The 24,149-nt window shown below is 44.8% G+C and overlaps 1 long non-coding RNA gene across 1 annotated transcript in view; it reads right to left on the bottom strand.

The window, feature by feature from the left end:
• Positions 1-3,660: 3,660 nt before the first annotated feature.
• LOC139359374 (uncharacterized) overlaps positions 3,661-24,149 on the bottom strand; it is a 33,089-nt gene continuing 12,600 nt past the window's right edge. The window contains exons 3-4 of the long non-coding RNA XR_011615287.1: positions 23,260-23,426; positions 3,661-4,042 (exon numbers count right to left, since the gene is read on the bottom strand). This is a non-coding gene — a long non-coding RNA (uncharacterized lncRNA). The remainder of the gene's footprint in view (positions 4,043-23,259; positions 23,427-24,149) is intronic.

Here is a 24,149-nt window from a genome sequence, read left to right as displayed (position 1 = left end):
CCCAGCTGCATGCATGCGGCTGCTGGCGGGCCTTGGGTCCTCTCCGGCTGTTGGCTGGAGACTTTAGTTCCTTGCTCTGTTGCTCTCTCAGTCGGAGAGTTTACAACAACATGGCAGCTGGCTTTCCTCAGAGGCAAAAAGCAGCCAAGACAGAAACCGCAGTCTTTTAAAATCTAAGCTCAAAAGTGACATCCCATCATTTTTGCTGTACTTGTCGAGTCACTGGGTCTGGCCCACACTGTGGGAGAGTGGATTACATGGGGGTATGAGAACATGAAAGCCAGGAGAGGGGACCACATCAGTGGCCATCCCAGAGGCTGCCTACTGCAGCGAGCAAGTGTGTTTCCAGGATAAAAACCACAAAGGGAAGAGGTCAGGGACGGAGGTTGAGTTCCTTGGGCACGGAAGATGGGAGAGGGCAGAGTATGGGGGCCTAGGAAGGGGCAGCTAGGGGATGCAAAAGGGAGAAGAAAGGGGAGGAAAGATAAATGTGAGAAGGAAATAGTAGCAGAGAAGAAAGATAACCTGGTAGCGTGGAAACAGGAAAATGACTGGGGGTGGGAATTGGGGAGTTGGGATGAAAGACACAAATTGTAAGAAAACAGAGGAAATAGGAAAGGGAATGAGAAATGAATAGGAGGTGTAGGAAGGTATAAAGACCAGTGGGAGGAGTAGGAATAGGGGGAGAAAGACAGCCAGAAGCAAGAGGCAAAGAGCGTAAGCAGACAGTGCAACAGAATGGAGAGAAAACTGTTAGTGAGGGGCAAGCTGCGGGGAAAGTCAGGATCAGAAAACTCTATAGGAGAGATGGAGAAATGCGAGCTATTTTAGGGTTGGGGGCGAAGGTGGCAACTGGGTAAAAATGACAATAATAAGAGGATTTTTTGAGTACTAAGAATTTCATGTGTTACCTCATTTAATCTTCATCACCAGCCAACACTGTAGATGCTGTTATTTATAGTATTTCAGAGATGAAGACATTGAATTTTAAAAGGATTAAGTACCTGCCTGAGGCTGTGCAACCAGAAAGTGGCTGCAGGCGTACGGAAGCAAGGCCAGGCATCTTCTTGCCAGGCAACCAGGCTCAACCTGCAAAGTCATGTTGGCCAAGGCAAAGGGGACTGTAGGGTGAGGCGGTTTACTTCCTTATCCTAACCACACATGGATGTCCCCTCCTGTTTCTTCTGCCACACCCTGAACCCCTGAGTCCCAGCACAGATTAGAAAGGAAAGATTCCTCATGGATGGCAGCAAGCTCATCAGAGCATGAGGGTCAGGGTGAGTGCCTCAGTTTATCACATGGACCCACATATTAAAATAAAATATCTCTGCTATACCGTGTAATGCTTTCTCCACGTTTGCATTGCTCAGAGCCATGAGGGCACTGTGTCTTCTTCTTCAAATCCCCTACAGTGCCTTGCACTGCCTTAAGCAGTTATTTAAAAAATAAAAAACTTTGTGAAACCAAACATTTGCTTCTACCACATTCAATGAGAAATGCTGCTGCAGCAAAGTGGAAAAGGCCGGCTCTGTCCCCCAGGCTCAGTTCTTCAGCTGCTGTTGAACTCTCAGTAAATTACCTAACCACACCAGAATGCAATATTCTTACTAGTAAAACAAGTTGGCTAAATGATCTTTAAAGTTTTTTTTCTAGCTCTGAAATGTCACAAATTATATAGCCAGAACAAGAATTAGGAGTCAACATGGAAATGGTCAATGGATCTGATACGGATGCAGGCTACCATTTAGGCAGACTTGATATACAACCATTCCAGGTTCCATGTTGCCCAGATGCCAATTCATTAATATGGATCTCAAGAGAAGTTCAGCTCAACTCTCTTGTGGCATCTGTGTGCAATAGAGACTCCATGAGCTTAATTTTCTTCATCACCAAGATCCCTCTCCGATGCTATGTTAGGAACCTAGAGAGACTTAAAAACTCTCAAAGCAATAGGAACTCAACTAGGGCATGATTGGTTCAGCTGCCAGAGTGCTATTAGGGACAAAGAGAGCAGCAGGACTCATTGGGGACAAGATCCAGAACTTCCAAGAGATGTTGATGGAATTAAGATGCCTGGATTGAATCACACTTTCAGTTGTGAGTGTGTTTGGAGGTGGTGCCTAGGAATAAAAGACACAGCTCAGAGTTATACCATCTGAGGGCGAGGGAGCTGGGGTATTTATATACCAACTCCCTCAGTCATTGGTTGAGGGCTGCTCAGGGGTGAGGATGGGTGGTCATTTCTCAGCACTTCTGCCTTCTACATGGGCAGGGACTACCAAAACCCCAGGAAGCTATCAGGGGAAGATATATAAGTGCTGGCAGTTAGAAGCCAAGCCAGTATGTGCTGAAATGTAGAGGCTGAGAGGCTGTGGGCAGGACACCAGCAACATCTGCTGCACTTAGCTCCCTGGAGCATGTGAGAGGAAGTCGACTCTCTGTTGCTCCTGAGAATCACCACCAGCTTTTATTGGTAAATGTCTTCTATGTGCATTTTCTACAAACCAAAAAAAAAAAAAAAAACACACACACACACACACACACACAAAGAAAGAAAGAAAGAAAAAAGGTTTTTAGAGATTTGTCATTAGAGAAGTGAAGCATTTTCCCTCAAAAACAGGCATCACATACCCCCATTTGGCCCCTGCCCGCTTGGGCACTTTACAGATGGCCTCCCTGCCACACCACAGTCCATGAGGTACCCAGGGATATGTAGACACTTTCAAAAAGCATCTAAGGGGCAAGCCTATGCCAGACATGAGAATCCACTGCTGATGGTTTAAAGACCATATTGAAAATAAAGGCTGTACATGTTAGCATCTATATCCTCTATCCTCTGAAAATGAAGGGTGGTGACATTTTGGAAAGGCTTTTTATTAATCTATTTATTGTGACCACTGGCTCCATTTCCTCATATTTCTACATAAAGAAATATTTTGAGGGAAAACACTTCACTTTTCTAATAAGTCTTTACAACCCTTTTAAGGTTTGCAGAAAATGCACATAGAAGACAATGTGTGTCTTATGCACAATAAAATGCTGGTGGTGATTCTCAGGAGCAATAGAGAATCGACTTCCTCTCACATGCTCCAGGGAGCTAAGGGTAGCAGATATTGCTGGTGTCCTGGCCACAGCCTCCCAGCCTCTACATTTTAGCACACACTGGCTTGACTTCCAACTACCAGCACTTAACATCTCTGCCTGAGAGCGTTCTTGGGTTTTGGTAGTCCCTGCCCATGTAGAAGGCAGAAGTGCTGGGAAATGGCCACCCACTCCCACTCCTGAGCAGCCCTCAACCAATGACTGAGGGAGCTGGGGTATAAATACCTCAGCTCCCTCACCCTCAGGTGGTATAACTCTGAGGTGTGTCTTCTATGCTCCTTCCCAGGGATCCTTGGCAGGATTTAGCCCCTTACCCACAGTAGTAACCTACTTGATGATGTATCTCTTATTGATGTCCTTCCCTTCCCTGTACACTTCCTCACATCCCCTTGGTGTTTCCTGACATTACCTCCCTGGTGAACCATTTGCACTTAAACTCTCATCTCAGGGTGTGCTGTGGGGGAACTCAGACTTCTACTAGGGCAATGGGAAGGAACAGAGAAAATAATTGTTATTTAAAGAAGGATTTCTTTAAGCAATGTATTCCTATGGTGCATTTCAAAATTTATTTATAGCTCATTATCTTCCCTTACAAGAATGCTGCGGGATAGATTAGGTAAGTAGTGCTGCCAACGAAAGGCCAGTCAGAAATGAAGATAAAACAGCTGGCTCGGTGGCTCACGCTTGTAATCCTAGCACTTTGGGAGGCCGAGGTGGGTGGACCACGAGGTCAGGAGATCGAGACCATCCTGGCTAACACAGTGAAATCCTGTTTCTACTAAAAATACAAAAACTTAGCTGGGCGTGGTCGCGGGTGCCTGTAGTCCCAGCTACTCGGGAGGCTGAGGCAGAAGAATGGCATGAACCCAGGAGGCGGAGCTTGTAGTGAGCCAAGATCGTGCCACTACACTCCAGCCTGGGCAACAGAACGAGGCTCTGTCTGAAAAAGAAAAAAAAAAGAAAAGAAGATAAAACATCTCTGAAATGGTCACAAAGGTTACTAAGAACATTGGCTCGATGTACAAAAATTCTGTTGACTTATGACTTCCCTTTGTTGTGAGCAATGCCACATACCTTTAGTAATAACCATTTGCAGCATCCCTTGAGACCCATGTCCATGTAGTCACCTGGAAATAACATATGACAGGGGACAGGGCCTCTTCAGAGCAGACGATGCTGTGGCTTGGTAGTGCCCACAGTGGATCGTCTGGTTTGCCTCCAGCAGCATCTGGCCCCAAGACTGCCCAAGTACAGAGGAATGGGGGATAGAGGAGCAGAGATGTTGTAACTTGAAGGGCAACTGAAGAAGCAGCAGCTTACAGCATGTGGGCTCAATTTTCCCCAAAAAGCTCATAATATAACTGTCAAAAATGACACTATGAACCCAAATTATAAGATAATTGCGTTCGGTCCCAAATTCAACACAATAAAGGTTATTTGCTCTCATGCCTTAGCAACCATCTCATAGAGGACAGAAAAATACCATACAAAAACAAAATGTAAACTCGCAAAGCAGTAATAAAACCAGCACACAACTATTCATTTCAAGTCTATTTTGAAAAGCCTTTGATAATACCAGTAATTCCCCGTAAAGCTTCTATTCTCTTGCCACAATTCCCTTCTGGAGATAGAAAAAGGTTTTGCTGTTCTACAGCCATTCCTTTTAGGGAGATAAAGTCTCAAGTCCACTTTATTTCCCAATTTTAACGTTTGTCATTCTTTAAACAGAAAGAAAGAGAAAGAAATCCCTGATCACCTATATCCAGCTAAGCCTCCCATATAGGTAGGGCTTAGTGGCAATATTAACGTGAATCTTCCTTGTCTTGCACCACAAAATTCATTTAATAGTCTTAACAAGGTGCTTAAGCTAGCCCGAGAGGCTTGTCCAAAAGATGCTGAAACATTCCACTAAAAAACAGAAAATTCAACCAGCAGTCCACCCATTTCCAGATATTCTGATGCTTCATAGCATGCAGGCTGGGCGTTGGTCGGCCCTTTGACGTCCTGGCTGAGCAGTTTCTCCGGGTGCCACTGGCAGGCCTACCCCACAACAGAGGCCAGGAGGAAGGGGCTTGGGGTACCTTTGGCTGCAAGAACAGAAATCTACTTAGACAAGTTCAAGTATGAGGAAGATGGTGGACTCCAAGGAACTTCGTGGACTCCAAGGAAAAGCCGAGCAATCAGGCCTCAGGAAGAGTGGGAACCAGCAGCTGTCACTCTTGGGGAGGGATGTGGTAGAGAAAAGAGACAGAAACACCTAGAAGGGTGTGCATGCACGGGCAATGATTAGACTCTTTGATATAGGAAGACAAACAGAAAAATATAGAAGAGGAATAGAAGGTGGGGAAAGAAGTAAGATAATAGGAATCAAAGAGAAATGTTTAACCCAGGAGTCATGACATGTCATCACAATGGCTTCAGCCAGCAGTCAGCAGCTCACCGGTGCTAGGCATTGACTGTCCCTGACATAGAACCAGCCTGCGTAATACACAGAGGTTGCAAATACCAAGCCCTTCTGATTTACCTGAATTGGTCATTCTGGTTTACATGGAATTATGGACTATTTTCAAAAAGACAAAGTTGTATTGGTTGACAGGATGTCCATGGTCTCAAGGAAGATCTTGATGAAAAAGGCTGGGTGACTTTTTATACTTAAGCTTTGACAGAAATAATTCATAATTGTATTTTAGGGGCTTGGATATGGATGTCAGTTTGTTTCACCAGGTTTATTTTTACATTTGTGGTAGACATTCTTTGTCCCAAGATATATGTCTTAAACTTTAATATACTCGTTCTGAAATTCCACCTCAATTTTTATCAGAAATGTTTCTTCAATATATATGACTTTTGGCCAGGCGTGGTGGCTCACACCTGTGATCCCAGCACTTTGGGAGGCCAAGGCAGGTAGATCACTTGAGACCAGGAGTTCGAGACCAGCCTGGCCAATATGGTGAAACCCCATCTCTACTAAAAGCACAAAAATTAGCCAGGCGTGGTGGCACGTGCCTGCAATCCCAGCTACTTGGGAGGCTAAGGCATGAGAATCACTTGAACCCAGGAGGCGGAGGTTATAGTGAGCTGCGATTGCGCCACTGCACTCCAGCCTAGGCAACAGAGTGAGACTCCATCTCAAAAAAAAAAAAATACACACACACACACACACACACACACACACACGTATATATCTCAAGTCGCAGGAAACCCTTCAGTCCCAGGCACACTGTCACAGCTGGTCAGAATCACTGTAGGTGCTTGAACCCAGGAGGCAGAGGTTGCACATATGTATACATATGTATGTATATATATTTTAATATATATTTATATATGTATACATATGTGAATGATTTATACATATTCATACATATATATGTATGATTTTTGTTCTGTTTTTCAAAGACAAAGTCTCACTTTGTTGCCAGGTTGGAGTGCAGAGGTATGATCATGACTCACTGCAGCCTCAACCTCCTGGGCTCCAGCAATTCTCCTCCTTCAGTTCCCAAGTAGCTGGGACTACTTGGGATCTAGGTACATGCCACTATGCCCAGGTAATTAAAAAGATTTTTTTTGTAAAGATGTGGTCTCGCTATGTTAACTAGGCTGGTCTTGAACTCCTGAACTCAAATGATCCTCCCCACTTGACCTCCCAGAGCACTGGGATTATAGGTGTGAGCACTGGGATTATAGGTGTGAGCACAGGGATTTATAGGTGTGAGCACTGGGATTATAGGTGTGAGCACAGGGATTATAGGTGTGAGCCACCACACCCAGCCTGTATGATGTTAAAGGCACTCTGCTAAGCACTTAACATAGATACACAGTTGAATAAGACACAGCCCTGTCTTCGTGGAGCTTGTAAATTGAAAGTGGAGGGGATGGGTGGAAGACGAATTAGACATAATAGATATATACATCAGTAACCATAAGGCAATCAAGATTATTATCTATGTCAAAGCAGGCTGTTCTTGAAACTTTCCCAGCTCTCTGATTTGGAGCCCTTGACTCTCTCCTCTTCCACAGCCCCCCAGTCTCCTTCTATCTAAATCCTATCCTTTCCTCCTACCCATTCCAAAACCTTATAGCCTTGTCAGATCCTTCTGTAGCAGGTGATCTCTTTGGAACCTCTCCAGTCTTTGTTCTCTCCAGTATGTTGGAAGTTATTACTAGAGGTTAAATAGTACCTTCACAACACCCTGACTCTCCTGGCCCAGTGGAAATTGCTCAGGGAGATCCTGAACTGTGGGAATTTGCCGGAACTAATGGGCACCTTGACCCCTTTTCCTGCTCGCTTACTCACTAAGCTCTCCCTTATGGACTCAGTCAGGACTTCACATTTCTGTTTCCTCCCACAAGAGTTCGTAATGCTTTAATCAGGGTGGAATGTACATAAATGTTCATGTGCGTGTGTGTGTGCACACACGTGTGCACACACCCGAGAGGGAAAGGGAACTCTGATGGGCTTTCCAACCTTTCATTCCCTCTCTTGCCTTCCTGTCCACAGCTGCCTCTCAAAATCCAGGTGGGGGACTGCCCCACACCTCCCAGGTGTTGACAGGATCTCATGTCTTTAGCACTTCCTCCAGCAGCCCTGTCTTGGGAGAGAGGCTGAGCCAGGAGGCGGGGAGATGCTCCGTGGCTGGCCGCATGGGAGGGTGTGTTGTCCTAGAAACCCTGTCCCTGGTGGTAGGTTTGGGTACAAAAGCTTCTGCCCCCATTCCCTCTGCCCTGATTCCAGGGGCGGCAGGGATCGAATCTCAGCATTTTCTAATCTGCCTGTTATCAGTGTCATCGCTTTCCTGTCACCCAAAGGTCCTCACCAGACACCTCTGGCCTGCAGCCCCAGTGCCATGGGGGTAGTGATAAACTCTTACTGCCTTCAGCCTACAGACCCTGGTCAAAAGCTTCTGATTCTTATCAGAGGCTGAAGGACAGGTTTTACCAGAAGTTCCTATCCCCCAGCTTGAAAAACAAGTTCATCCACTCCTTTACTCCACACGCTGGGGTTCTATCCTATTCCTGAGAAAAGGTCAAGCACCCCACCTCCATAATGACTCTGGAAATCACAGTGAGGTCCCAATGTGGATGCTGGTCTCTACAGTGATTTTTTTTTTTTTTTTTTTTTTTTTTGAGACAGTCTCACTCTGTCGCCCAGGCTGGAGTGCAGTGGTGTGATCTCGGCACACTGCAACCTCTTCCTCCTGGGTTCAAGCACCTACAGTGATTCTGACCAGCTGTGACAGTGTGCCTGGGACTGAAGGGTTTCCTGGCACTTGAGATTTTCAGTGCTAAAAGTAGGAAAGCCCCAAGCAAACTGAGATAAGTTGATCCTATGACCCAGATCCCTGGACCTTGTAAACCAGTTACCCACCCTCCATGGGACCTACAGCTTAGCAAAAGCCTGTAAGAGGACAAAGAAAAAGTGAGATCTGGAACAGCAGGCTGCAGTTGACCTTTGCCTTATTCAGAACTTTTGCTGTGTTCAGAACCATCATGTGCCCATAGGATAGTCTTTGCTCCCCTAAACTTGGATGGAAAAGAAGCGAGGAGGAACAGGAACCGCTGGCATCCGAAAAGAAGCCGTGGCCGCATCTCTGGGCCGTGTTTTATTTTTCTGGAATCCTTAATGGCACGGTATCTAAAAAGAGATCATGCATGTGCTCTGGGACTCTTAACTGTTTTAAAACCTCTATCTTGGCTGGGCACAGGGACTCACGCCTGTAATCCCAGCACTTTGGGAGGCCGAGGTGGGTGGATCACCTGAGGTCAGGAGTTCAAGACCAGCCTGGCCAACATGGTGAAACCCCTTCTCTACTAAAAATACAAAATTAGCTGGGTATGGTGGTGCATGCCTGTAATCTCAGCTACTTGGGAAGGTGAAGCAGGAGAATCACTTGAACCCAGGAGGTGGAGGTTACAGTGAGCTGAGATTGTGTCATTGCACTCCAGCCTGGGCAACAAGAGTGAAATTCTGTCACAAAACAAAACGAAACCTCTATCTCTATGCAGAGTGGCCCCAGAATATGCCCTGATTTGGATCAGATCATTGCGCTTGCCTCCTCTGGGGAGATGTGAATTTCCTCTGTCTTAGAAGCCACTGCTCTATAAGTATCCACAGGATTTGTGGTCAAGAGATCTGAGCTTTAATCTTTTAAAAGATCTCTGTGATTGACTCATGGAAAAACACTTAATTTCTCAGCTCTTCACCTGTAAAATTGATTGAACTAAGCTTTTGTGATTAAGAATTCTGCCTTTGTGGTTCACCTCTTTCCCTCTACACACACACACACACACACACACACACACATACACACACATACACACACATACACACACACCCCTCTTATTCCACTGTATTTCTGGCCATTGACTCTCAGTGCCATTCCAAGCCATATTGGAACCCGAGGCCAAAAGAAAAAATTAGTAATGTGAGTCCTCTCTTTATTTAAAATGTTGACATTTTGTTCATCGTGGGTTTTTTTTTTTTTTTGCATTAACTCAGATTTTTAAAATATTCCATTAAAATGTTCATCTTAATCTCCAGACATAGAAAAAGACCCTGAAGTCCCTAGATATGCTGGCTGCCAACATTATGAAATACAGCGTGGCGAGCTGGAACACAAGGTCCTTGTTGACACTGAATTACTGAACAAAACTCCCCTATCTCTGGCCACTCTGCGGCCTGCAAAGCATAAAATATGTACTATCTGGCACTTTACAGAAAAAGTTTGCTAACCTCTTATACCAAGCAATTCTGAGTCAAATTTCCTGTTACTTGCAACCATAAAAATTCTAAGTATTACACTCCCGTGAACTCTGGCAGCACCAAACTACTTGATGATACTCAAAGAGGAAATATATGATAAAGCCCCCATCAATTCATTCATACTGTTTCCTTGGCCTAAAATGCAACACCCTCCACATGACTATACAGTTGCCCCTCAGCATCCAGCGGGAATTAGTTTCACGACCCCTCATGGATACCAAAATCCACATATGCTGAAGTCCATTCTGTAAAATGGTGTAGTACTCACATACAACCTATGCACGCCCTCCCATGTACTTTAAATCATCCTTAGTCACTATAGTACCTAATACGATGTAAATGCTATGTAAATTGTTGCTATACTGTACTGTTTTCTTATTTGTATTTTTTTTTCAGATGGAGTCTCGCTCTTGTCACCCAGGTTAGAGCACAATGGTTCAATCTCAGCTCACTGCAACCTCTGCCTCCTAGGTTCAATCGATTCTCCTGCCTCAGTTTCCTGAGTAGCTGATATTACAGGTGCCCGCCACTACGCCTGGCTAATTTTTGTATTTTTAGTAGAGACGGGGTTTCACCATGTTGGCCAGGCTGGTCTTGAACTCCCAACCTCAGGTGATCTGCCTGCCTCAACCTCCCAAAATGTTGGGATTACAGGCGTGAGCCACTGTGCTTGGCCTTCTTTGTATTATTTGTTCTTGTTGGGATTTTTCCTGAATATTTTTGGTCTGCAGTACTGAACTTTTGGAGTCCCCTTAAGTTGTGCAGCTCACTGGCCTCACCCTAGTTCCAGCCCTGTTAACCCTTCTCTGCATCTGGGTGAGTTGCTTGATGACAGAAGGAGGGAAAACACAGACAGAAAGAAGAGACTAAATACTACCCACTTTATAAGATTCCCTGGGGCCAGCCATAATGTTTGTTTTATTTTATTTATTTATTTATTTATTTTCTTTTGAGATGGAGTCTGGCTCTGTCGCCAGGCTGGAGTGCAGGGGCGTGATCTCGGCTCACTGCAACCTCCGCCTCCCTGGTTCAAGCAATTCCCCTGCCTCAGCCTCCCGAGTAGCTGGGCTTACAGACGTATGCCACCATGCCCAGCTAATTTTTTGCATTTTAGTAGAGACAAGGTTTCACCATGTTGGTCAGGATGGTCTTGATTTCCTGACCTTGTGATCCACCCACCTCAGCCTCCCAAAGTGCTAGGATTACAGGTGTGAGCCACCACGCCTGGCCCATAATGGTTATTAACAGCAACCTACCTATAATTTCTAGTTGCTTCTGTCATGTTTGTTTTATTTCCCCGGGGCTAAAAACTCTTTGGGTATGGGTATAGGGATCCTCACATCTGGTTTTGTTTCTTTGTTCTAATCCCACTCTCCACATACCAAGTGCCCAGCACAGAGCTGTGCACTAAATTACTAGAATGAAACGGCGGAGTGCACGCTGAATTCCGGAGTTCACACCAACCCTTCCCTTGACCTTTCAGGAGACAGCTATTTATCATTTAAAACATTGGTTTTTATTTCTTTATATTTTTTATTTACTTATTTATTTATTTATTTATTTATTTATTTTATTTTTTATTTTTTTGGAGACAGACGCTCACTGTGTCACCCAGGCTGGGGAGCAGTGGCGCATCACTGCTCACTGCAGCCTCCACCTCCTGGGTTCAAGCAATCCTCCCATCTCAGCCTCCTGAGTAGCTGGAACTACAGGCATGCTTTTCTAGAGACAAGGTCTCATTATATTCCCCAGGCTGGTCCCAAACCCCTGGGCCCAAGTGACTCACCCACCTCAGCCTCCTAAGGTGCTAGGATTACAGGCGTGAGCCACTGTGCCCAGCCTTAAAACATTGTTTTTGTTTGTTTTTTTGAGGCGGAGTCCCACCCTGTCACCCAGGCTGGAGTGCAATGGGGTGATCTCAGCTCACTGCAACCTTCACCTCCCAGGTTCGAGCAATTCTCCTGTCTCGGTCCCCTGAGTAGCTGGGATTACAGGCACGCACCACCACACCCAGCTCATTTGTGTATCTTTTTTTTAAGTACAGACAGGGTTTCACCATGTTGGCCAGGCTGGTCTCGAACTCCTGACTTCAAGTGATCCACCCACCTAGGCCTCCCAAAGTGCTGTGATTACAGGCATGAGCCACTGTGCCTGGCCAAAACATTGTTTTTGTTGTTGTTGTTGCTGTTGTTGTTGTTGTTTTGAGACAGAGTCTCACTCTGTCGCCCAGGCTGGAGTTCAGTGGTGCAATCTCGGCTCACCGCAACCTCCGCCTCCTGGGTTCAAGCAATTCTCCTGCCTCAGCCTCCCGAGTAGCTGGGACTACAGGCATGCGCCACCACACTCAGCTAGTTTTTGTATTATTAGTAGAGACGAGCTTTCACCATGTTGGCCAGGCTGGTCTCCAACTCCGTGATCCACCCGCCTCGACCTCCCAAAGTGCTGGGATTACAGGTGTGAGCCACTGCGCCCAGCCCAAAACATTAGTTTTTAAAGGTAAGAAAATAAAAACATAACCAGCTTGAAAACTGGAAAACAAAGAACAGTTATTTTGGCAAAATGTTACCAGATAATAAAAAATAAATTTGGGTTTCATTTCTTGCATTTTCCTCTCAGAGTCAAAAAGAGCAGGAGGAGTTAAGACTTAGACAAATGAGCCTCCTGGGACCCAGAAGATTCCAGAGCCTCCCTACCCTGAGGAGGGCCACATGCCAGACTCACCCATTCTTTGACCTAACAAAGCAAAGGCTGTGGGCGACCTGCTGCCTCGCAATGGGACCTGCAGGTCATCTTCAAATTGTACTAAGCTGGGCTCGGGAGGAGCAGAGGGCATGGAACTGAAGCATTCTTCCTGATAAGGCTGCGTTAGAGGACATCACAGAAAAATGCATTGCTTTCAACGAGCGCATTAATAAAGACGTAGCTATGAAATGGATTTATGCTGAAGCCCTCCCTGGCAAGCATTTATCAAACAAAAAAGCAAGAATTGGTGTTCAGGGTCAGGCACGGCGTCTCATGCCTGTAATCCCAGCACTTTGGGAAGACAAGGCAGGCAAATCACTTGAGGTCAGGAGTTTGAGACCAGCCTGGCCAATGTAGCAAAAACCTGTCTCTACTAAAAATACAAAAATTAGCTGGGTGTGATGGCATGCACCTGTAATCCCAGCTACTTGGGAGAATTGCTTAAACCCAGGAGGTGGAGGTTGCAGTGAGCTGAGATCATGCCACTGCACTCCAGCCTGGGCAACAGAGTGAGACCCTGTCTCAAAATAAATAAACAAATAAATAAATAAATGAAAAAAGTTGGTATTTGGGTGCTATAGTTCAGGAAAGACCCGGACAGGATTGTCTTCTTTGGCCACTAACTGGCTGTGTGCCCTTGGACAAATCATTCACCCTCTCTGTGCTTCGTTTTCTTCATTTGTGAGAGGCTGTGGATGAGATCACTGCTAGTCTCTTCTGCCTCTGATGTTATATAGAAGGTGCTCTATGAAAAGGGTGGGGGGAAATTTTGTTTGCTGAACCTTCCCTCCTGCTGTCTTTCTGCCCTACTGGGCTTTTTTTTTCCCGCAGAAAATGTCAAATCCTTAATCAGTAGGTTTCAAAACGTGAAGCCTACAAAGCTTTACTGTACATCTGGGAAGAATGAAGTTTTACCTTTTAAAGCAGAGAAATGGAGTTTGCTTAGGATTCTAACTGAAGCAAGTCACACCCCCACAGAAATGAAATGGAAGCATGAAAGACTGTGAAAATCTGGGACTCTTCACAAGCAAAGAACAAGCACTGTGTTGGTATTTAAAAAAAAAAAAGATTTTCATTTCATATGCAACACCTTTGTGCTTCCTTTATGTATTTCTCCCTCTCTTTTCCAGCTCTACAATGAGCTATTTTAAGACTCTGTTTTCCTGCTATACAGTATTCCTGTTCACATAGGCAATTTCATTGTCATCAGATTTTTCTTAGTCTTCAAGACCTTTTGTTATGGTGAAATAATTTTAGGCACACCAAAAGCACAAATCCATTAAATACTTTCCTTATTTCACTAATGAACTATTGTGGGTGGTGAAAATTAATTTTATTCCACTCACATATCTGTTAAATTTTTAAAGCTGAAAAATGAAGGCTGCGAATAACCGAAGTCGAATGAGAGACTCCTCTTCAAACATTGTTGTTTTCATTTGTGCTGAGATGTGTCAAAAAAAAGCTACAAAAATAGTTCACAAAATGAAAAGGGTTCAACAGGTCCAATCTCAGGGTTGAATATTGCAAAACTTTTACAGGCTGGATATGCTTAGGAATTGAAAGGCCCCTCTGTTAATGGATTTGAAGAGAGTTTTCTGAGTGGGTGTGTTTAAGCTTATCCCCATGGGCAGATCAGATATTAGCACACTTGTTTAAAGCCTGGTAGTGATGATACGAAGGTCCTGGATTGAACTGCTACACAACTCAGCCATTGTTGTTCCACATCATGGCTCAGGCTCTAGCCCTAACAGCTCTCTGCCATTTTACTTTTTTTTTTTTTTTTTTTTTGAGACAGAGTCTCACTCCATCACCAAGGCTGGAGTGCAGTGGAGCAATCTCAGCTCACTGCAACCTCTGCCTCCCGGGTTCAAGTGATTCTTGCACCTCAGCCTCCTGAGTAGCTGGTTTACAGGCGTCTGCCACCATACCCAGGTAGGTAATTTTTGTGCTTTTAGTAGAGACTGTGTTTCACCATGTTGACCACGCTGGTCTTGAACTCCTGACCTCAAATGATCCGCCTGCCTTGGCCTCCCAAAGTGTTGGGATTACAGGCGTGAATCACTGCGCCCAGCCACAAAAGAGAAGGGGAGAGGATGTGGAGGGAGTCAGGTAAATCCTTTCCCAAAGTATGGAAAGGGTCTCCAAGCCCAGGCTGCACTGAGGACCAGGAACGCCACTTTGACAAGCCGGGGGCAATACATTATAATCATGACAGGTCAGACCCATTAACTCTGCTTGAAAGGTACTTTGAGAACAGAAATCATCCCCATCACACGGGGGAAGCTGGGGGAGGATGTGCCTTCAGAGAAAAAGGGCAAACACCACAGCTCAAAAGACAAAGTTATCTTCTGGGAGACAGACCCAGTGCCACAAGGCAAGGAAGGCCAGAGTCCTGTCCCTGAAGATAAATGTCTCCAGAACGAATGAGGACCTTGATAAATGTGCAGTTGGAATAGACTCTTAAGTGCTTCCTTATTTATAATCTGTCCCTTTCAGAGCCAACTCAGATTCATGTCAGCGCCTTAGGTAGAAGCAGCAGCTTGCCGATTTTTCTTTAGTCAGATTTAATTCCAATTTCGGCTTCTAAATGTGTGCCACCTGCTCCAAGGGCTCCCATGAGCCTGTGCTTTAACCCTCTACTCTTTTTTCCTTTATCTCTTCTTCCTGACTCCTTTTAATTTGTCTCCCTTTGTTTTTTTTTTTTTTTTTTTTTTTTTTGAGATGTAGTCTCGCTCTGTCACCCAGGCTGGAGTGCAGTGGCTCCATCTCAGCTCACTGTAACCTCTGCCTCTGGGTTCAAGTGATCTTCCAGCCTCAGCCTCCCAAGTAGCTGGCCCAAACTCCATCATGTGGTCCTCCTGCTTTGGCCTCCCAAAGTGCTGGGATTTCAGGCACGAACCACCACACACAGCTCTCCTTCTTTCTTTCTAAACCCAAATAGCGGGTCACTGAGAAGGCACACTGAATAAGTAAAAAGAATCCAGTCTCAAATAAGACAGACCAAAGAAAAAACAATCCCCAAATCCGTGTTTTGTGGCCCTGAAGTAATTACTAAAAAGAATCTGGTGGAGTTCACGCTGATTCTGAGTTTAGGGTTTAACAACATAACCAGTGACAGCTCAAAAAAATAAATGAATAAAAGAGGAATGATAAGGCAGTTGCCTTTTTTTTTCCAGTCTATTATAAAGCTAATTGTTTCATTGTGCTTCCATACACACACGCACACGTACATACAATCTGATGCTTTCTTTTTTTTTATATTAAATGGCAGTGAGCCGTGAAAGACTACAGAGAATTTTAAGCAGTCTGCCTTAAAAAAAAAAAACCTCCTCCAGTGACAGTAAATTGGATAAATGCTATTTTTAGATGAAATATATCTAACTGATGTCCAGATGTGATTCTACCACATGAAGAGAAAAACAAATCTATCTAAAGTGCGGAACTGTACTTGAAAACATTTTTTAAATTTTCTGGTAATAATGACATATAATGGAAAGACTGAGACGTTTGGAACTGACCAACAGCCTCTGCAGAGGGTCCCTCTGGAGCAATATCGGCACACATGGCTCCAATATGTAGATGATCCTGAGGTTTGCATTTCTGATTTAATTGTTACTAACTCTCGGGGCTTGCAAGTTGCAGTATATTTTCACATGAGCATAAGGAATAAAGCAGGAATGTATTAGTCCGCTCTCATACTGCTATAAAGAGCGACCTGAGACCGGATAATTTATGAAGAGGCTGAATTGACTCACAGTTCTGCAGGCTTAACAGGAAGCTTGACTGGAAGGCCTCAGGAAACTTACAATCGTGGTGGAAGGCGAAGGAGAAGCAAGCGCCTTCTTTACAGGGTGGCAGGAAAGAGAGTGAGCAAAGGGGGAAGGCTTTTAAACCACACACTTTTAAACCATCAGATTTCATGAGAACTCACCATCATGAGAACAACAAGGGGGAATTCTGCCCCTCCTCCAATTCCACGTGAGATTTGGGTGGGGACACAAATCCAAAGCATATCAAAGAAGAACGGGTATCATGACTTCTGTGCTAAGCCAGTGGGTTAGAGAACTGATAAGGTTTGGCTATGTTTCCACTCAAAATCGTATCTTGAATTGTAATCCTTATAATCCCCATCATCCTGTGCTGAGGGGAGACCAGGTGGAGGTAATTGAATCATGGAGGTGGGTTCCCCCATGCTCTTCTCAGGGTAGTGAGTGGGTTCTCATGAGACGTAATGGTTTTATAAGGGCTCTTCTCCCTTCATTCAGTGCTTCTACTTCCTGCCACCTTGTGAAGAAAGTGCTTCGCCTCCCCTTTGCCTTCTGCTATGACTGTAAGTTTCCTAAGGCCTCCGTAGCCATTTGGAATTGCGAGTCAATTAAACCACTTTTTTTTTTCTTTTTTAAATAAATTACCCACTCTCAGGCAGTTCTTACAGCAGTGTGAAAATGGACTAATACAAGAACTTTTATTTATTTATTTATTTATTTATTTATTTATTTATTTATTTATTTTGAGACAGAGTCTCGCTCTGTCGCCCAGGCTGGAGTTCAGTGGTGCAATCTTGGCTCACTGCAACTTCTGCCTCCCAAGTTCAAGCAATTCTCCTGCCTCGGCCTCCTGAGTAGCTGGGACTACAGGCACACGCCACCATGCCTGGCTAATTTTTGTATTTTTAGTAGAGATAGGGTTTCACCAATAACTTTTAGATAGTGGCGATTACCAGGTCATCTGCTTGTCTGAATGATACTGTTTCTGCTCCAGACATTCTTGGAAATCCTTCTACTCATTCACTCAACAAACATTGGTCAAGCACTTACAACTTTTCAAGCTCTCTTTTTGGTGCTGAGTATAAAGTGATGAGCAGAACAAACACAGCCCCTGCCCTCATGTTTACAGTCTAGTGGAATTTCTTTTGGAGCCCAGTTTGCAAATTACAAAAGATAATCCATTTTATTACTTTAGTGACACAAATAGTGGTGTTGTGTTTGATCACAGCCTTAATCACTGAGCCCATCCCTGAACAATGTCTGGCCATATAAAAAAGTCAGTCTGCCGAAGATAATCAAAATATGATGTGATACAGGACCTAAGAGAAGAGTTGTGAACAAATTATTGGGCAATGTTATCCTCACTTAAAAAAAGGCATGGCCTGTCGGAGTGACTGTTTCTGGAGTTTATGCTCCTACCTGGAAATAAGGATATCCCACCCAGGAATTGCAGCCAGGTGGCAGGGAGGAAGCAGGGGTGAGAGGAGTGGCAAGGAACTAGATGGAACAAGCCCAATCCAAGTCCAGGCAGGTGATAAAAGCCCTCAGTAGAGGAGGGAGTGGCACTCTTATGGGGCATAAAATGAGTGTAGCTTCAGAAGAATTGAGCCCAAAAGGTTGGATAATCTTAACCAAGCCACATAAGAGAATCTATCCAAAAACTAGATGGAGAAGAGTGGGAACTAGGCCTGCAAGCTGGGCACCAAACCTCAAGAGAATGGAAATATCCAAGTTACCCAAAATAACCTGTCTGTTAGCAACTGGATAGGTTAGCTAGCCTCTTCAAGGGCCAGGGAAGGAAAGGGCCAGGCCTCATGTCTTCACGGTGCCTTGAAGCACTGGGCACTTCTGCTGTTAGTCAGAGTAGCCATAACTACCTTAGTTTTATTTATTTATTTATTTTGAGACACAGTCCAACTCTGTCCTCCAGGCTGGAGTGCAGTGGCACGATCTCAGCTCACTGCAGCCTCCACCTCCCAGGTGAAAGCGATTCTTCTGCCTCAGCCTCCTCAGTAGCTGGGATTACAGGCGCCCACCATCACACCCGGCTAATTTCTGTATTTTTAGTAGAGACAGGCTTTCACCATGTTGGCCAGGCTGGTCTCGAACTCCTGACTTCAAGTGATCCCCCCACCTTGGCCCCTCCCAAAGTGCTGGGATTACAGGTATGAGCCATTGCACCCAACCGCCACCACTACTTTAAAATCTTCAAGACTACAGATGACGTACTGTCTATATGGCCCCTTCTTTGTCCCAAGAAGAGGATGAAGAAGACAATGGATACTGGTGTACTCATTATGGACAGTCAAAAAGGAATTAAGATAGAACAGGGACTAATTACTTTATTTGACATTATTTCATAATCATTTCTCAAATATCCAGTATCCATTTGAAGATGCATGAATATGAAAAGGGATCTTTTCATATACACTCTTCTGCAGTTTAAATTGTTTTTGTTGTTGTTGTTGTTGTTGTTTAGTCCTAGAGATGATTTGCAGGTAGCCCTATAAAGTCTTCTACTCTAAAGCATTCACACATGGCCATCCTCGACAGAAGTTTCATTACAACCTGGAGTGTATAGGCATGAATAGAGGTGATCAAACTGATGAAAACACTGGGCTTGCAACATCGGGTTCACCCACATTCTGTAACTGACAAGGCTAGCCAGAGCTCCCCAAGCTGCCCTGTCAGGATAGTCTTTTAAACCTAGTAGGTCAGAAATACACTAACCATGTGGCTCCTCGAGGCCTTAGGTGTTCCTCCCTTGGGGAACTCTCTGCAATTACTCTCTGGATTTCTGCCCCAACACCCGTCTTTAGACCAGTGTTTTTCAAACCTGGGGTTCCACAGAACTCTGGGGATCCTTCAGGGTCCATGGAATGGCCTGGTGGGTGGAACCCAGACTTCCTCTCTGCGTGCATACATAACTGCTCCATCTTTTATTTTTGTTAAGTTGGTTTTCTATAAAAGCCCATTCAAACTTTGCTTTCATAAAACAAACAGGTCAGAGGAAGTCCTATTATACATGCATTTTTAAAGATTGGAAAGCATTGTTCTAGACCAGGAGTCAGCAGTCACTTTAGCCATATACAGGATGAACAGTGGAGTAAGCAAATTCCTCCCATGGCTTATAAACACAAGGCATATCGACAAGAAAGAAGAAAAGATGGGAAATAGGAAGGTGGAAAAAGAAAGTCAGAGAAAGAAAAGGATCAATGGCTGCGGTCATGATTTGGGGGCCTTTTGCCCCCAGAAAATGCACACATACATCTACTACCGTGCAACTGAACGAGCTGAGGGAATCCACGGGTGATGAGGAATCCTCTCCTCTGGAGGCCGAGGTTGAAAACCACGGGAAGACATCCATTTGTCCACAGAAAATAGCTCCGTGTGCCCCATTAGTGACATAGAGTACTGTGCCTATTGAAACGGAAGTCTGGCTTCTTGGATTTTTTTTTTTTTTTTTTTTTTTTTTTTGAGACAGAGTCTTGCTCTGTCACCAGGCTGGAGTGCAGTGGCGCGATCTCAGCTCACTGCAACCTCCGCCTCCCAGGTTCAAGCGATTCTCCTGCCTCAGCCTCCCGAGTAGCTGGGACTACAGGCACATGCCACCTTGCCCAGCTAATTTTTGTATTTTCAGTAGAGACGGGGTTTCACTATGTTGGCCAAGATGGTCTCAATCTCTTGACCTCATGATCTGCCCACTGTCATGTTACTAGTTCCCCTTGAAAGCACAAACAATTCAGGCTTTTGCTGGAGACATTCAAAATCATCTGGTTATTGGTCAGGCATGGTGGCTCATGCCTGTAATCCCAGCACTTTGGGAGGCCGAGTGCTGGGATCACTTGCGGTCAGGAGTTCGAGACCAGCCTGGCCAACGTGTTGAAACCCTGTCTCTACTAAAAATACAAAAATTAGCTGGGCGTGGTGGTGTACACCTGTAATCCCAGCTACTTAGGAGGCTGAGCGGGGAGAATCTCTTGAACCTGGGAGGTGGAGATTGCAGTGAGCTGAGATTGTGCCACTGCACTCCCGCCTGGGCAACAGAGCAAGATTCCATCTCAAAAAAAAAAAACAAATCTGGTTATTTTTGTGTTCCTAACTCAGCAAAGCCCTACTGGTGTCATCCTGAAGCTTCTGACACCCCCTTACGTCTTGATTGTTGCTGACACTGACACTTGTGATCAGCCTTCTATTTAGAATCTTAAGACTTAGTCATCTACCAGGTATCTTAACCCTGGCATGCTTGACCATTACGCAAAATAACCACTGCCTTTCTGGTCATCCACCCTCTCAAGCACTAACAAAGTGGGGTTTAATGCCAGCACAGGCTTTTCCCTTTAAGTACCAACCTCACAGATCTAGTGGCTTACCAAATCACCAGTCATAGGATCCAAAGACTTAAGGCCAGGCATGGTAGCTCATGTCTGTTATCCTAGCATTCTGGGAAGGCCGAGGCAGGAAGATTGCTTGAGGCCTGGAGTTCGAGACCAGCCTGGGCAACATAGTGAAACCCTGTGTCTACAAAAATAAAAAAAATTAGCTGCACTCGGTAGAGCACACCTGTAGTCCCAGCTACTTGGGAGGCTGAGGCAAAAGGATTGCTTGAGCCCAGGAGTTCAAGACTGCAGTGAGCTATCATCTTGCCACTGTACTCCAGCCTGGGCAACAGAGCAAGACTGTCTCTAAAAACAAACAAAAAAATTGGGCCGGATGCAGTGGCTCATGCCTGTCATCCCAGCACTTTGGGAGGCTGAGGCGGGCAGATCACGAGGTCAGGAGTTCGAGACCAACCTGACCAACATGGTGAAACCCTGTTTGTACTAAAAATACAAAAATTAGCTGGGACTGGGCGCGATGGCTCATGCCTGTAATCCCAGGACTTTGGGAGGCCGAGGCAGGTGGATCACCTGAGGTCAGGAGATCAAGACAATCCTGGTTAACATGGTGAAACCCCATCTCTACTAAAAATACAAAAAATTAGCCCGGCGTGTTGGCAAAAGCCTGTGGTCCCAGCTACTCGAGAGGCTGAGGCAAGATAATCGCTTGAACCGGGGAAGCAGAGGTTGCAGTGAGCCAAGATGGCGCCGCTGCACTTCAGGCTGGGGGACAGAGCGAGACTCCATCTCAAAGAAAAAAAAAAATTAGCTGGGCACGGTGGCACACACCTATAATCCCAGCTAGTCTGGAGGCTGAGGGAGGAGAATCGCTTGAAACCGGAAGGCAGAGGTTGCAGTGAGCCGAGATTGCACCACTGCACTCCAGCCTGGGCAACAAGAGCGAAACTCTGTCTCAAAAAAAAAAAAAAAATCAAAGACCCCAAAGACACGTTAAACTCAATATACCTGAAACTGGACTCTTCTTTTCTCCTGATCCATTCCTCTGTCTGTCTGCACCCACCACCACACACACAGTTGCTTTAGACAAAGTTCTCTGGGTTTTTTCCTTCTTTCTCCTTGACAGTTGCATCCAACAGGTGTTAGGTCTTAATGATTTCCATGTCCTTAATAGCTAAGTGCTTTAGTTCAGGTCGTCTTCATGTGCCTTCCAGATTACTACAACAATTTTCTAATTGGCTTTCCTAATTCCACTTTTAACCCTCCACCCTGACCCTCAATTTGCTGCCCATAACCTATCAAAATTACAAATTTGACCTTGTAACGACTTCTACTTAAAATCCTTCAGTAGATGTCCTTTGCCTTCGAAATACAACCAAACTTCTTAGTGTGGGATTTCATGCTCATCGTAAGCTGTCCTTGTGTCTCTCTCCACTTGCCCCAGGCCAACACCCATAGCTCGGGCCCAGTACATCACGTGCTGTTCCCCTCTTGGACCTGCTTCTTCATTTGGTTGCCACCTCCTCATCTTTCAAAAATGTATTGAATGTTTACACCAGCACTTCTTCAGTGCCCTTCACAGATATTATCTTTTTTTTTTTTTTTTTGAGACGGAGTCTTGCTCTGTTGCCCAGGCTAGAGTGCAGTGCATTCTTGGCTTACTACAACCTCCGCCTCCTGGGTTCAAGCAATTCTCCTGACTCAGCCTTCCCGGTAACTGGGATTACAGGCACCCGCCACCATGCCTGGCTAATTTTTGTATTTTTAGTAGAGATGGGGTTTCACCATGTTGGCCAGGCTGGTCTGAAACTCCCGACCTCGGGTAATCCACCAGCCTCTGCCTCCCGAAGTATTGGGATTACAAGTGTGAACCTTCACCCCCGGCCACAGACATGATCAGTTCTAATCCTCCCAGCAATCCCGTAGGACTTGCAGAAGCTCCTAAGTTTGCCCAGGTTCACACAGGGAGTGAGTAGCTAGACTCAAATTTGGGCTTGCCTAACATCAGTGCTTCCATGCTTTCCATGAAGCTGAGGCGCCTCACTTTGGAACTTCACTCAGATGTCGTCCTCTCTCAGGGGCTTCACCAGCCCCACATCTCACCTGCTTACGTGGCGTCCAGCCTGGAATTAACTCTAACAGCCTCGGGTACCACATGGCCTTGCAAGTGTCTGTATCTGTCACAGGCTGTGAGTTTCTGGCAGGCAAACATCAGGCCTTTTAATTGTCTAAGTAAAACCTGTTCGTAGATGTTAAAGTTCCAGTAATACATAAAGGTAGAAATAGACCTCTACCCCCAGGCCATCTTCTTAGAGTAACCTATGTTAACCCACTTCTTGTGTGACCTTCCAGAAATTTATGACTATGAAAATAGAGGTACACATATCCTTTTCCCCTCATGGATGGGCTTATTTTATACATACTTTCCTGCAATTTTTCCCCTTAAGAGCACATTTTAGATATTTTTCTACGTGAACATATGTAAATCTCCTTTTTTGCATAAAAAATCCATATATATTATTTTCACAACACATATAAATGAAAAACTTACTGTTTTAAGATTAGAAAGACAATCTGAGGCTGGGCGCAGTGGCTCATGCCTGTAATCCCAGCTCTTTGGGAAGCCGAGGCAGGAGGATCACTTGAGGTCAGGAGGCGGAGGTTGCAGTGAGCCAAAATCATGCCACTGACCTGCAGCCTGGGTGACAGAGTGAGACCCTGTCTCAAAAATAAAAAAAATAAGGTCAATCTAGAGAAAATTTAGTTATATGCTGTTTGTAAGAGAAACACCTAAAACATAATAACACGATGCAGAATGATTAAAAGTCAAGGGATTCATTGAATAAAAGGAGAATACATATCCCCCCCCCTCTCTCTCTCTCTCTCTCTGCATATTTAAGTAAATAAGTGGGGGAGAAGGGAAAGTTCTGCTTTACGGAAGAAAGCCAGCTGATAAATATAGAAGGAATGACAGATGTAGAAAATTGCCAACTTGGCAACCATGATAGTATTAAATGATTCAGGCAAGAATCAAAAAGTCTTCCTAAAACTAGAGGGTAAAAATTTGAGGAGTAATAGGATATTTACAATTGTCTCAAAATATCTCTCCATAATATAAATTCATTATAAAATGAATTTATAAATTGCAAAGAGAAAAATAATTACTTTGGAATAAAGGTACTTGACAGCCACCACCTTAACCGAGTGATCTAAATGCCACTATGAATGGAAGCTGTCATCCAATATGATGCGTGGGGAAAGACACTGCGTTATTTCTGGGTATTTCTGTCAGAAGGCATAAGTGGAATCTCATTGTGAAGAAACCTCAGACCAACCCAAATCGAGGAACATTCTTCAAAACAACCAGCCAGACCCTTAAAAATGTCAAGTTCATGAAGGATGGGGAAAACACTGAGGAAGCATTTCAGATTAAAGAGAGGT

Source organism: Macaca nemestrina, chromosome 17 (genome assembly GCF_043159975.1).
Source record: "Macaca nemestrina isolate mMacNem1 chromosome 17, mMacNem.hap1, whole genome shotgun sequence".
Lineage (NCBI taxonomy): Eukaryota > Metazoa > Chordata > Mammalia > Primates > Cercopithecidae > Macaca > Macaca nemestrina.
Note: the sequence above shows the minus strand (reverse complement) of the source record. Positions and strands in the feature narration are given on the sequence as shown.